Source organism: Tiliqua scincoides, chromosome 2 (genome assembly GCF_035046505.1).
Source record: "Tiliqua scincoides isolate rTilSci1 chromosome 2, rTilSci1.hap2, whole genome shotgun sequence".
Classification (NCBI taxonomy): Eukaryota; Metazoa; Chordata; class Lepidosauria; order Squamata; family Scincidae; genus Tiliqua; species Tiliqua scincoides.
Window position 1 is genome coordinate 192,876,788 of NC_089822.1, and position 11,614 is coordinate 192,888,401.

An 11,614-nucleotide genomic window follows, 5' to 3' on the forward strand; every position below is an offset into this window, starting at 1 on the left:
TCGCTGAGAAAATGAAGGTGGTGCTCAAAGAAGTAGCCCTGCACAAACAGCATGGTTAGATTGACTGATTTGTCTTCTGGCTGTATTTTCCCACTAAATAAGTAGACACAAGAAAGGCTTATCCAAGCATGGAAGAGGTGGCACTGTGAAGTGTTACAAGGATCAGGAAATAGCTAGTACCTATTCCATTCCAGAATCATTTCCCTATTCCAGGACTACCTTCTGGGAAGCAACATTAAGGCATTAACTCTTCAATTCCTAGAGATCCAAATCTCTGATCTTGATGCAACCTCTCCTAATACAATATTTTGTTTTTATAGGATCTTGGGGTTTATGGTCTCTTCTACTGATCTGTTCAAATTCATCACCCCATTACTCATGACTAACAAGTTCATTCTCCAAAAGTATTACTCAAGAATATCAACCCCTTATCTACCTGCATGCATCCAGAAGTGGTCAAGTAATATAGTACACTGAATCTTGAGGAGAAGGCTATCTGCATTCAGTGTGTGCTGCCTGAAAAATCCAGATTCTGGTGCAGTTTTGTCTGTCTCAGAATCTCATGCTTTGTGCTTCTAATTCTCAATGGTTATGATGACAAGTTGGTAAATGAGGAAATGAGCATCTGCTGAATGTTCAAAAACAAAAGGCAATCTTGATCAGGACTTCCAGTGTCTTGGTGGCTCCTAATTCCTACGTTTACTTCTTAGGATATGAGATTTAAATTCACTTTGGCTTAAATAATTGTAAATGTAATTGGCAAGATTTCTCTTCTGCATTCTATCATTAATTTACAATTCAAATGTGGAGAAAAATAGTACACAGTGGTTCAAAGCATTTTTAAATAGTACGCAGTGGTTCACATATATTGTATATGGGTAAGAAACAATCTTTGTTCCATTGTCTCTACTGTTTCCAAGTTCAATAGGCTTATTTTTGAGGTTTTGCCCTCACCATCCATACTTTGCCAAAATACTATGAATTTTGGGGGGAAAAAATACACCCAGAGATTCTCTATTCAAAAAAATACATGCAAAGCAAACAAATGTTATGAAATGTATAGCTTGCATTATTTATTACCAACACAGAATGGAAGCATTTGTTTTCCACTAGAATTAAAGGAAAGAGACTCATATTAAGGAATTTGCAGAGATAACATGATGGACAAAAGAAGGTACATTCAATTTCCATCTTCATGCCAATAGCCTTACAGCACAATCCTATGCATGTCTACTCAGAAGTAAGTTCCATGGGCTCAGTTGGGCTTGCTCCCAGGAAACTGTGTATTGGATTGCAAAGCCCATAGAACCCAAAAGCAGAACTAATTTTCCAAACAGATTCTCCATTTTGCACATTAGGCAGATTCTTGAATGTAGCTGGTACCTCAAAATGCTGCTTCTGTTGTCGGATTTTTGTTGATAATGAAAATCTCCAGTTAAGATAGCCACCTATCTATATAGATTGTTTATTTGTGTCCAAACTTTTTGCCTGAGGACCTGAAAGAATTAATTTACATTTAAAATTTACATAAATAAATACGTTAGAGAAGGAACTTATATGAATGAATGGATTTTACTAAGCTTATTTATAACACACATAAGAACTGTAATAAAAACAGAAAAGGCAGGGGTAAAAATAACTCCTGATCACACACCTTCTGCCCAGGAAAAAGTACAAAACACATGGAGACAAACTATTCAGAGGCAGTCCTGAAGGTCTTGCAGTACCTCAAAGCATGAGGTACTGCAAGACCTTCAGGTCTTGCGATAGCTCAAGGCCTATAAAAGGCCTTTTGCAAAGCAAGGTCAGCCCTTCCTTTGTTGTCACTGCTGCTTTACAGATGTGAAGGCAGTGGAGGGAGTCCTTGGCCCACAGCTTGCACGAGAGATCATACAGTCAACCCTCGTGGGCTCCAGCAAGTCTCTGGCAGGCCAGCGGCTCGTTGGTCACTGGGGGCTCCCCAAGGGCTGGATTGGGGGTCCCCAAGGGCCACAAATGGCCCCCAGACCAGGGTTTGGGCACCCCTGATTTAAAACATGCTTGCAAAAAAATGCTAGACCACTTAAAGCACAATACATATCTGAACTGTTAAAGTACAATACACATCTGAAGATAAAGCAGTGAACCAGCAAAGAAGCTATCAGGCTAGCCAGCCAGACTGAAGGCCAGGTGAAAAATATATGCCTTGTATCCCCTTCTAAACACCAACAACAAGGGGGAGAGCTATGTACCTCTTGGGGAGGGGGGCATTTAGAGCAACTGGTGTTAAGACTGTGCTGCTAGCTGCAACTGTTCTTACCATGCATGAAGTAGGAAAAGAAAGGAATGTTAGATTAAATCCTTTCACAAATGATATTTTCTGATGTTAAAAGCAAGGGACAAGCTACCACCAACTCCTTTCAGCAACACTGCCTCAGACTGAACATGCAAGCAATAGTTTGGGTCCAAATCCTGATGTACACAGGCAAGGACTTCACTTTTCACACTAAGACAGTGCTTCTTGCACTGCATAAGAAGTCACTTTGGGGAGGGAAGTAGATTTTGTAAGTGGCATTAGTGGTTGCATGAAGTGTGCAGGTCAGAAATGATAATGTCCATGTGAAAAAAAGAAGCATTCAGAATAGACCAGCAAGTTTTGATGCTTTCAGTGAAATCCTACACATTTTTACTCAGAAGTAAATCCCACTATGTTCAAGGGGGTTTACTCCAAACTAATTGTGCACAAAATGCCCTATCTGCCTATCAGTTCAGAAAGGACTCCCAATTGCTGTTTCAGCATCTCAGGAAACAATACAGACTTCATACGTTCCCCCTCAAAGATTTTCTCCTTGGGATTTTTTTTTCTTTTTGTTCTTTGTTTAAACAAAACAAACTCCCAGAGTATTTGGCTCCAAGCTCTGCCTTACACTTATGTGCTGGGACAAGCCAGCCCAGAACAATCCCAAAGTAAGAACAAAGCCTGCATCATTTAAAATCAATGAGAACATTCTCAGATACTGTAGTACAGCTACAGGAGAAAAACCACAATTCCCAGATCACAGAGTCACAGATAAGTTTGGCTGTTTTGTGAACCTGAGAAAAACAACATCACCAGTGGTTGGGGAGCCATAAAATCAGAAGACTTGTTCCCTTTCACATTGAAATGGGGGTGGGGGAGGATAAGTCAATGGAGCTCATATTCATTTGGGAAACTAGGAAACCAATGGCTGAGAAGAGAACAGTCTCTTTTCACATTACAGAAAAGTAATGTGTGAACTGTCCAGTCACATATACTGTACAGCCAGCAGCAATTCCTACGGTCATGATAGCAGAGTACAGTGCATCCACAAAAATTGCTGCTGGCCGTATTGGTGATCAGCTCAGTTCCTATGTTACATTTCTCCATGAGCACATGGATGTTTGAGTTAGAACTTCTCAGGTATGAAAGGAAAGTTCACTGTGTGAACCTGCCCTTCGATGAAAGGCTAACAGTCCTACACCACACACCATTTTAATTAATACAAAGCATTAGAACATAATTACTACCATCTTAGATTTTGTATTCACTTTAACGGGGATTAGGATTTCTACTTCATCCACAAGTATGCATGGGAACAGATTTTTTTAACAACTGCTTAAACTAGAGATGTACTAAATATTTGCTGATTTCTATTTTCACTGGGATTGAGAGATCAGAAAGTTTTGGAATACTTCAGAGCTAAGTGAAATATTCCGAATTTCAGTTTTTAAAGCCTTACAGTGCAGTCTTGTGCATATCTTCTCAGAAGTAAGCCCTAATCTGTTCAATGACCCTTGTTCCTAAGTAACAGTCCAAACCTATGGAGGCTTCGCAGTACAGTGGCACTGAAATGACTGGCACTGTATCCTTTGGAGCCAAGGAGGCAATTGGAGGTCTCCTTGAAGTAAGACCCCATGTCAGGCCCAGGCAGCCGGTTCCCTTACCCCATGTCAGGCCCAGGCAGGTTGTATGGATCTACCCAGGTCTGCACCAGCTATTTAGCTGGCACAGAACTGAGGAGACCCATTTAGGGCTTTGAGGTCCAGGAGAGGGGAGAGGATGTGGTGGCTGCCCCTGTTGCTGCTGCAGTCCCTGCCCCCTCCTGGGCCTGAACCACCCCCCAGGCAGCCCTCCCCCTGTCCAGTTACACCTCCTCCCTACCCCCATTCTGCCCTCCCCCTGCCTCCCCACCATCCAATGGTTCACTTACCTCAGTCAGCAAGCACAGCTCCAGTGCCGGAGGAGACCTGCTGGTGTAGGCCTCTCCAACGGCAGCACTGGCCTCAGTGCAGCCACAATGTGCTTTATGGCATGTTTGCAACCATGTGCATGCCCATTCCACTGGCATTAGCCAGCAAAGCATTGAGCTGTGTGTCTAGGACTGCAGTCTAAACCTTTTACCCTAGGAAAAAAGTTAAAAAGTTCTTTTTGTATTGCATTCTCAGCTGTATGTTCACTTGACATCATATCATTTTCTCACAATATGTTTGCGTCTCTCAGTATGTGTGCTGTTTTCTGTCTCATTGTTGCTACTACCACCACAACCATGGCCAGCACTAGTATTGCTTCTGCTGACACAGCATCTTGTCTTTCATGCCACCGATGACACATTCTCAACTGTGGACTTTTTGTTTATTCCATTTCAACTACATCTTAAGATGTAAACAGAGTATTTTGTCAGAAAAGTGGGATAAACACTTTTGAAATGAATGACACCACATCTACCAAGTCAGAATGTCAGCATATCACTAATGTCTTTAAGTGAGGATGGGAAAGACCCCACCTGAAACCCTGGTGACCTGCTACCAGTCAACATATACATAGCATGCAAGACTCTTCCTTCTGAACATATGCTTGACACTGTCAGCAACTATCATTCTTGAAACATGAAACGGATGGTAGAATCAGTCCTGTCCCATCTGCCCTGTACTCAAAACTGGTGATCATTTCCAACACCAGTGATCATCTGTTCATAGGGTATACAAAGGTACTAACACAGCATGGAGTATAGCATGTGTAACTTGAGTAAGATGTACATTTTATTCCTGAGCAAGACACTTATTCACAATACAGAAGGGATACAGAGACAGAAGCCTGGTTCATGACCTTTCTAGATTCTGTAACTGACTATACATGATGCAGAAAGATAGCTATCAAAAGGTGTTTGAAGGGTGTTAGCTAATCCATATCAAGTGATCCTGAGTGTAGACTCCCTAATACAACAGTGAAAGAGAAGGTTAGGCTTTTTTGAAGAACTCTTGTGCAACCCAAATCTGTCCACATTGTAACATTAAGGATTGTTGGGTCTTTAACATAACAGAAATGAAATGACAACATTTCATAGAGGATTATATGGAAATACAGGCACATCCCTATATCTGTGAGGGATCTGTTCCACAAACACCCCCACCCCAACGAAATGGAAGCCACAGCTACAGAACACTGTTGACCCCTGCTAATTGGGTAAGAGGCACTTTTTCAAGTGGGTGCTCCTTTTTTTTAGCAGGGGGAGAGTAACTGGCCTACCTCACCCCAGCACTGTCTGTTCGAATGGCTGTCTGCTGGTGTTCTTTTGCATCTTTTAAGATTGTGAGCCCTTTTGGGACAGGGAGCCATTTAGTTATTTGATTTTTCTCTGTAAACCGCTTTGTGAACTTTTAGCTGAAAAGCGGTATATAAATACTGTTAATAACAACAACAACAACAACAACACAACTGTATTAATGGTGCCCCCCTTGCCACAGCCATTAACATTGTTTAAAAGCCTATAGGCACAAAGTTTTCTTGTTTAACAGGTCGCTATAAGCATTTGAGCTTATGACACTATGCGAGGAGGCTGCTGGCAGCCCCAATGCTTGATGAAACTATAAACAGGAAGTGGAAGTTAGCCACTGAAGTGCACTGATTGCACCCCATTGCTGGACTCACTGCTGAATCATAAACTGGAAATTTAAACAGATTTAAATAAAATTGTAATCCTAATTGAACTTACTTGAAAGTTAGTTGCATCACAGATAATCGAACTTCAAAAAAAGAACATGCTTAGGATGGGAGTGTTAATGTGAAATACTTATTTCTCTTCTAGAGATAAAAATCTCTCTTAAAGGAAAAGGCCACTTGCCCAACCCCATGACATTGGACAAGTTTCTGGAGGAAAAATCCATTACGGGGTACAAGCCATGATGTGTATGCGCAACCTCCTGATTTTAGAAATGGGTTATGTCAGAATGCCAGATGCAAGGGAGGGCACCAGGATGAGGTCTCTTGTTATCTGGTGTGCTCCCTGGGGCATTTGGTGGGCCGCTGTGAGATACAGGAAGCTGGACTAGATGGGCCTATGGCCTGATCCAGTGGGGCTGTTCTTATGTTCTTATGACAGCCAGTTGCATTTTTCACTAGCTGAAGCTAGCTGGGTAATCTTTAAGGGCATTCCCACACAGAATGCATTACAGTTGTCAAGCTTGGTGGTTACAAGAGCATCAGTATACCAAGATCCCAAAAAGCAGATCCTACATACGAAATACAGTTGGAAACAAGCACCCCACACCACAAATGCCTGTCTATCAAAGAGCAGTGTGAGGTCCAAAAGTACTCCAAGGTTCTACACCAGTTTAGATACAGATATCACAATCAGTTACAGGGGAACCAGCCTATTCATGGGATCACTGATGCCTCCACACTATTCTGACTTCAGCTTCAATCTGTTTGGCCTCATTCCTCCAACCACAATCCTGAAGCAGAGGCAGACACTCCTGGATGTTTGATCACAGAAACAGAACCAGGTGTCATCTGTATACTACTCATATAAAGATAGCTTTTTAAGGCATAAGGGTCCAATTCTATCCAACTTTCTAGTGCTCATGCAGCCATGCCAATGGGGTGTGTGCCACATCCAATTATGGGAGGGCAATCATGGAAGCCTCCTCAAGGTAAGAGAATGCTTGTTCCCTTACCTTGGGGCTGTATTGCAGCTACATCAGTGCTGGAAAGTTAGATAAGACTGGGCCCTAACTGAGGTGTATCATTTAAGGAGACAGTTTTCTTCCAGGAAGGTATTCACTATCTTGGCTAAAAATTCCCTAAATTTATTTCAGCTGGCTTTCACCAGCCATTATGGGAAAAGGTCCATAAGTGAAAAATAAACCTTTACAGTGCAAAATAAATTGTAAACATCCCTTAAGCTTGTCCTGTTCCTCCTGCTACTATCTGAGCTTCTCAATAGGCTCAAGCTTCCCTTCCACTCTGCCTCTAGATCAGTGATTTTCAGCCACTGTGCCGTGGCACACTGGTTTGCTGTGGATAGTTCACAGGTGTGTCATGGGAATTTGGGGAGAGTCATTTATTAGTGGGGTAATTGAGGGTTTTGTGCCCCCTACCAATAGCATGGTGTGCCTTGTCAATGATTTAAAAAAACCTGATATTTTAGCACCTTGTCAATGTGCTGTGACATGAAAAAGGTTGAAAATTGCTGTTCTAGAGATGTAGGAACTCAGCAGCCAGGTTTCTGAATTTGGTCTAGTTCTCATTAGGACTCCCCCAGAGTTGCCATACTCTGTTTGTATCCATCACTGCAGCTCTGAAGTCTTCTGATAGTAACCACTTCCCTTCCAATCAATTCACTGACAAACCGGAAGCTGCTGTATATCGATCTGATCATTTGTCCACCTAGGGCAGTGTTGTCAACACAGGCTGGCAGCAGTTCTCCAGAGTTTCTGACAGTAAGGACAATAAAAGATAGATGGCACACATATACAACTTTAAATTCTACAGCTCAGTAAGACTCTTTAGTATATCTGCCTTTTCTCTCTTTTTCTTTGAAAGCGGAGAATGACATATTCATGCCAATAACATCATAAGGAAACCATAACATCACAAAGTGGAGATTTTCTTTCTTGTAAGGATCACAAGTTCTCCATCTCAAATAACACTAAACATCTATCAAGATCATAATGGCAAATCATCAGTCAATCTACTGAAGCTCAATAAAAATCAGGTTTTTGATTTACCAACTGTGAAGACAGCAAACTTTATCAAATCAAAAAGAAATACAAGCTCTTTGCAACAGGACTGGACAATGTTTTATCTTTAAAGAAATGAAAAGGACAAAGGAGACATGTGATGGTAAAATACATAGAAATACATGACCACAAATAGTCAGATCTTGTTCAGACCTCCTTTTAAGTAACAAGAATACTGAAATGGGCTTTGAACACTTCGAGGAAGATGTGAAATGGTGGCACAACCCATATACTTCATCTCAGAAATCATTACAACAACCTTGCACACCAGCCCAGTGTTATTGCTGCCATATTATTGTCCAGGGTTGCCATAGAGGGGTTTACCAAAGAGACCATCCAGTGAGTTCAAACATGAACTGAGAACTGTACTGGGGATTTGTGGTTGGTAGCTTATGCATTTAACCAGTCTGTTACATCAGTCTGCTACATCATCACATCTTGGTGTTCTTTGGGTTCAGAGAGAAGGAGTACAAGAAGTGATGCCATTTATTTCACAGTATCTTATGGTGCATCTTATATCTTGAGAAGTATTTCTGCAAGTTCATATTGTCCTGTGCAAGACAGCTTCCTAGTCACTTGCAATTACCAGAGACTGTCTGCAAAGATGCTCCAAGCAGAATAGAGCCAATAGTTCTCAAACTTTTAGCACCAGGACCCACTTTTTAGAATGAGAATCTGTCAGGACCCACCAGAAGTGACATCATCCAGCAGGAAAATTTTTAACAATCCTAGGCTGCAATCCTACCCACACTTACCCAGGAGTAAGTCCCATTGACTATCATTGTTAAAAGCTTATACACAGTAGCCTGTGCAAAGTACAGATCTGTCGCATTTCACCGAACATAGTCATGTACCAGGGTAGCATCAAGTCTATTAAAAATATTGAAATGAACGGGGACCCACCTGAAACTGGCTCGCGACCCACAGTTTGAGAAACACTGGGTATGCTATGATAGCAATCTCTTTTGGTTATTTCAAGTTCTGTTAAGCTCTTTTGAAGAAGCAACGACAGACCTTCTCCTTTACCAGCAGGTCCACTGAGACCACTTCATCTCTTTTGCCTGGTACAACAAAGCAGCGCAAGGAGGGCAGAGTCACCCTTGTTACCAGCCCTCGCAAGGAGCACCAAGCTGCCCTCTCCGTTGGAGCCTGCAGGGATGCTGACTGAGGCCAGCTGGAGGCTCTCCACTGCTCCCCGTGGCTGCTGGGCTTCCCCCGGTTCTTTTGCAAGTGCCCGCGGACAGCCTGGAAGGGGTGCCGGTGCGCGGCGCCCGGGAGCCTGCAAAGGAAACTGGCGAGGCTCGGCCTTTGGCGAAGGGGCATGAAAGAGGCGCATCTGGGTTTGTTCAGTTTGCGTGCAGCCCGGAGAAGCCAAGAGGAGGCGGGCTGAGGAGAGCCGGAGGGGGCCGGCAGCTCGCTTACCTGCCTCGGCTCTGCAGGGAGGGGGGTCCCCGCTGTCCAGCACGCCCGCTGCCTTGCTGGTGCCTCCCTAGCGCGCGGGACGACCCTCCGGATTCGTCGCCAGCACCCAAGGCGCGCTCGCTCTCGTCCTCCCTGCCTGCTTGGCTGCTGCTTGGGGGTCCGGTCTGGTTGGGAGGGGAGGGGCAGGGAGGCTCGCTGAGGAAGCGGCTCCAGCGGGCAGACACAACAAACCCCTCCGCCCCGGCCGGGGAGGGCGAGGGGAGCCAGGGGCTGGCCGTGCGCTTGGAGACTGGGCTGGCGGGGCGTGTGAAGGCGCCCGGCCTCCCTCCTCCCCTTTCCCAGGATATGAGGGGATGTTTAGCAAATCCGCTGCCCACGCCAGCCGCTGACTCATGACGGGAGGGAGGGCGCCTGCCACTGACTCCACGGCCCGTCCCCGCCACGCTTCGCCGGGAGTAAGCCCCACTGACGGGACTGGCTCCTGAGTGGGCTGAGGCAGCACTGCGCGCCCCCACTCCTCGGAGGAAGGCGCGAGCCTTGCACTGGGGCCACGCCGTGGCGGGACCTGCTTGGCGCCTTAGCGCTCCTGGTGCCTGGCTTGCTGCGCGCAGTCGCGGAGCGGCCGTGCAAGGGCCCGAGTGGCGCAGCGCAGCGCCTGCGGCTTCCTATTGAGAGGCTGCTGAGGCCTCCGGCTGCGGCGGCCCCGAGCAAGTGGGCAGCGCGAGGGTTTTTGCTGGGCAGGCCTGAAAGCGCGCTGATGACGCAGCGCGTGCGAGCTCCCTGGATCCCCACCTTGGCCTTCCTGCCCCCGTGCAGGGTTGACAGTAGGCAAGATTTGGCGTCCCTTTCTGAATACCACTGTGAATCTCCATGCGCTGACCGAGAACAGTGTTCCTCAACCCGTGGTACGGGTCCCAACAGTGGTACTTGAGGTGATGTCTGGTGGTACGTGCGACACCCCCGGACACCTGCCACCTGGCAGCGAGACAAGCAACCAACAGCGGCAGGAGGCTTGGCTTGGTGGGCAGAGCTCCAAAGCATGCTTTTTGTGCACTCAAAAAAGGTCTCTCCTCCAACCGGAGCCTCTTACTGGTTGGACTAGATGTGGCATCTAGTCTCCCAAACCAGAAGTAACTGGCAATGATGTCAGCACCAGTTACTTCCAGTGCTACTTCCAATATGTGGACCATGAAAAGTGGTACGACAAAGGACAAACGTTGACAAACACTGACCTAGAAAAGCACATTGCACAGTTGATGTGAGATATTTTAAAAGAGTACCTAAATGGGTGCTGTGGAAAGGCATTAAACCCGTGTATGGTGCCTGAACATTCTTCATGAGGCTAAGACCAACTGAGTCAATGGCAGACCCAGGTTTGTGTGGCAGTCTTGTTTCACACATTATAATAGCAGAAAAGGGACCATTAAAAAGTGTCACCTTATTTTCCAAGCTGGGTACTTTTGTAGGTCACATTTATATAGCAGGTGGATGATGGGAACCATAAACATCTTCAGTACATTTGATACTTTTGTTGAACTTTGAATTTGGCAACCACAGTTTGCCAACATTTCTTGCAATACATAATAACGGCTGTGCAGTCAGGGGAGGCAGAGCCTCCCCTGTCCTATCCTATCCAATAAAAATAACCTCACATACTGGGAGAGACTAGAGCTTGGAGCAGTGACAGCTCAGCCTCCCCTGTGATTGCACTCATGCTCCACCCAGTTTTTGAGTAGTTGCACAATCACAGAGGAGGCTGAGCTGTCATTGCCACAAGCTATGGTCTCTCAGAGAGACTCAGCGCTGGGGTAGCCCCTAGAATGCCTTGCAGAGTGATGTCATTACACCACACCATACTTCTGCCTTGTACCTCACCACATATTGTAATAACAGCCCAATCCTATGCATGTTTACTCAGAAGTAAATCTCATCACACTCAATGGGACTTACTTCCAGGAAAGTGTGGATAGAATTGTAGCCTAACTTCACTGTGTCCCTCTTGATTTCATATGAGAGAACTAGGCAAATGTTAGCAATCGTTACACCTTATGAAAATGTACATATTTCAATGACATATCCCACTTTTTCTGTAAATTACGGGCAAAGGGGGCAGGTAACTGCTTCAAAAGTTCCCTTCCTGGTATAGGCTACACCAGGAAAGGATTCCAGGACAACT

General features: G+C 45.0%; 1 protein-coding gene across 1 annotated transcript in view; it reads right to left on the reverse strand.

Annotated features, from left to right (window-relative positions):
• Window positions 1-9,702, reverse strand: part of PDGFRB (platelet derived growth factor receptor beta) — an 86,694-nt gene extending 76,992 nt beyond the window's left edge. Inside the window, exon 1 of the mRNA XM_066615000.1 lies at window positions 9,439-9,702. The gene's annotated coding sequence lies outside the window, so the exon portion shown is untranslated. The remainder of the gene's footprint in view (window positions 1-9,438) is intronic.
• Between the last annotated feature and the right edge of the window lie 1,912 nt (window positions 9,703-11,614).